Source organism: Chelonus insularis, unplaced genomic scaffold, assembly GCF_013357705.1.
Source record: "Chelonus insularis isolate UGA/USDA-ARS -01 unplaced genomic scaffold, ASM1335770v1 contig_44_pilon, whole genome shotgun sequence".
Lineage (NCBI taxonomy): Eukaryota > Metazoa > Arthropoda > Insecta > Hymenoptera > Braconidae > Chelonus > Chelonus insularis.
In genome coordinates this window covers 822938-826833 of record NW_023276585.1, presented here as the reverse complement: position 1 = coordinate 826833, position 3896 = coordinate 822938, and the positions used below count along the sequence as shown (strand labels likewise).

The window sequence follows — 3896 nt, the reverse complement described above, 5'->3', positions numbered from 1 at the left end:
GGCTTGATGCGACACAGATTAATCTGCAATTTTAATCAAATGGATGCACATTTGGAGGTGTACACGGAGTTTGTTTTTTTCATGCAGCATTAAGTGGTAGATAAAATCAGGTACGCTGGTATAATCATCCAATGGTCATAACTTAAAACCTAAGTTTGGATTTAGAAACAGGAAGATGTCACGAAAGCTAAACTGTTGAAAGCTTGTGCGTGACTCGATAACTCAATAGCGCAAAATCCATCATTCATATTGTTTTGGTTTTGAAAAAATTGTTGAAATAAAAAAAAACAGCAATTAGATCATCTAGGAAGATTATGCAATAAAAAAACGATGAGCATATTTATCTTCATGGCGCTATGATCTACAATATGACCTTATTTTAAATTAGATTTTATTTCATTATCTTCCTGCATTGATATTGACGTATTAATTATTTTTATTCTAATTTTTTTGGAGCTTTGATATCCCGTTTTTCGAATAATTATATTTCTTTTTCATTAGATATGGAAAATAACAATTGATTTATAAACTCATTGAATTTCAAATCTTTTGAAGAACGATATATAATTATTTTAATTTACTTTCTCTTCACATACATCATTCAGAGTAGTTAGAGGACCATAAAAAGCACAGTTTTTGGTCGTTTTTAGATGTCTGTCTTCACTATAAAAAATTCGGATTCCAGAGGAGGATGAGGAAGAGTTTTTGGGGTTTAACTTCTTCTTTTTGACTTGATGAAGTAATTTTTTTCAATTATTTTAATTGCACTAAAAAAATTAATCCACAAACGTTTAGAGTGAATTTTTTACTTTGTCAGCTAACCGATTTCACTAAAACAATCAAGCCGTGATCTGAAAAAAAAACAGGCGAATATGAAAGAAAAACCAATCTCAATTCATTTCAGATTTAATGAAGTAATTTGTTAACCTGAACAATTTTCAACGTTTTTTGATCCACGTTTGCATCGTTTTCCATCAAAAATCAACAACAATGGAGAAAGAAAATTTTTTTAACTTAAAGTTCTCTTCCGAAGGGAGCTTTTTTAGTAAATAATCAAAGACCTTACAATGAGAACAATTCAATTTCCATATTTATCAATGCGTTTGTGTTATACACAGTATGACCTTATTTTGACTTTTTGTCACTTCTTGGTGCTTCTTATCTGCATCCAATTGAACAAAGGAGTATAAAATACTGCGTAATAGATGAAGTCAATGGTTTGTGCAGGAAACCACTAGTTATATTCAAAGTCGTTACGTGAAGATTATCATATAAAAGAGGGGATGGATGATAGTAAGAAAGCATATGGAATAATTTTTTTGTGTAGTTAGATTTCTCGTACTTTGTGGTTGTAGAATAATGCAGAAAGAGCATTTGAATAGCTTAACTGTGCACGTGCGACGTATGTTGAGCAGTACAAAGTGCGAAGCGTAATTACGGTGTGTTTATCTTACCGTGTGAATCATCCACGGATCATCACCGTCTTACACCCGCTATCTCCTTATTTAGGACGCTTATTGCTTCTACTTAGTTTCTTTTTTATTGTCCTTGAATATTGGATTGTAATTCAATGATATTAACAGTCAATATCTCAGCTGCAGACATGACAAATTTGCTTCAAATATGCATTATTATATAGTTTTAATTAAGTTATTACTTGCAATTATCTGATAATAACTGATATACAGCTAGTTAATTGCTTTGATTTATCAAGTTTAAATGCTAAGTACAGGACAGCACGAGCTATGTGACAAGATTCGCACGCGCACGTGCACTCGTTCATTACCAATTGCTTTCATCCGGCAGACGACCAGTATCTTCAGCAGTTTTTTATCTTGTTTTATTCTGACTCGAAAAACCTGTTGAGAACCTTTCTAGGTAGTGACAACTAATCGGGAGCGTTCATTTTAATTCATTATTATTATAGTATTCCGCGAAAAATAACAAGATTAAGAATATAAAGTTATTATTCCAAAATAAATAAAAAGTTTATTATGCTAACGACTCAGCTTTTTTTGTGTCGTTTAATTAAATATTAATTTAGTTTATGCATTATTTCAGACAGCTGCACTTTTCTTACAGTCATTTATTTACAATACTCCGACATGTACAGAACATTTCTATATTAGAATAATTACAGTTGGATTGAATTTTAAAAAATTGTTTGACTTATTCCATTCTCTTCATTGTTAGAATTTTAAAGGAACATTTGAGAGTTTTGGAGCAAAAAATGTTATGGGGCGTTGAAAAAATTTTTATAAATATTTAAACTTTTAAATTATATTGCAGTTATTTTTTTATATATTTTTTAATAATAAGATAAAAATAAATAAACAATAAACGGTGTACGTATATAGTACAGGGCAATATTGAGAAAATCGTCCGGGGCCCATTTACGATCGACGTAATTTACGATCTACGTGACCTGGCAGGTGGGATAAACTTACGATGGAAACGTGCGCGGTGGCTAGAGTCTCGTGGGTACAAACGAGTACTCTTATCTGAGTGTTTCAGTTGGTTCTTACGAAGAATATTTCGTGGAATTGAAGCTTAAAAACCTACAAATTTGAATGATCGAAGAGACAATACATGTACTAAAAGAAACAGATAAATGTAAACTATCTATGTAGAATCAAAAATTTTCTTCTATTCTTAGCTAAAGAAAATACACTTTTAATAGAAACATAAATGATGATTCTGACCCTAAGTATTTTTTCCGTACACAGCAACTTGTCGAGAAATATTAAGGAGTGTCAAAACACCTGGCTTTTTTCATTTATTTCTCATTTGATGCTTGATGATGTAATCATTTAAAGGGAAAAGAAAAAAGCTGAGTTTGAAATAATTTTCCTGTAATTTATGCATCATACATAGTCTCAAATTATGTGATTAAATTTTTTTCAATTGAATAACTACTTTTTTTTTAATTATCTAGATTGCGATGTGTTATTGTAAATAAAGGAATGAAGTATTATTTTCAGAGAAGAACATCGTATAAATATGGGAAAATGTAGTATAAAAATTATTTTTAATAGAATGATAAGTAGACAGAACATAAATCAATTAAATTAATAATAAAGAAGTATTACAACAATGGGAATAATAAAGCTAATAATATTGTTTATTGGTGTTGATACCGAGGATAAGATTTTCTAAATTAAAAGTAACTGAGATAAATGATAAAAAGAAAGGAAAATATGGGAATGCATGATGGAAATGTTCACTATTTTATTATCTGTACGTGAGAAATTGTGCTTTTAACTTAGTAAAATTGTTTCACGCGAGTATCGCGTATGTTTCTCAGCGATGACGATTTTATCCTCGTGTTTTCTAAACGAGGCTTTTGAAATAAATTGGAGGGATTCTAGGATTCTTTTTCGGATAGTGGGTAAGAACGTGACAAAACTTGGAGAATAGTTGAGTGAAAAAGGTCACGGCCGAGACCTGAGAAAATGTTATCTCGCACTTGGTTTTTTTTTAACTTTATTTTTCATTTAGATACTTCTTAAACTATTTAAAGTTCCAGATGTAATATGTCTTGTTCACTTCAAATACATCCAAGCGAAAGTTTTAGACTCATGTTACTCTAATGAAATTGTTACCTTTTTCCAATAGTTTCAATGCACGTGTCCATGCTTGACATTGATTTATTGTGGAATCTATATAAGGTTCAAACTCCGCGAAATTCATTGAATCACTTTTTAACATTGCTTATAGAAGATTAAAAATGTATGAAAAGTTTAGTTTGCAATTCATAATATTGAGGAATTGAATAATATTTATTTGTTAATTTTATTCAACATTTTGGAGTTTCATGAATTTCAGCTTCATGCCAACAGCAATCCTAGAGCTGAAAATATTCAAAAGTATTTTTAAAATATTTTATTAAATCACAT

General features: G+C 30.2%; 1 long non-coding RNA gene across 1 annotated transcript; it reads right to left on the bottom strand.

Moving 5' to 3' along the window:
* Positions 1–533: 533 nt before the first annotated feature.
* On the bottom strand, positions 534–986 carry LOC118069875 (uncharacterized). The gene is made up of 2 exons (XR_004690693.1): positions 928–986; positions 534–851 (listed from the first exon to the last, which is right to left on the bottom strand). It is a non-coding gene; the product is annotated as an uncharacterized lncRNA (long non-coding RNA).
* Between the last annotated feature and the right edge of the window lie 2910 nt (positions 987–3896).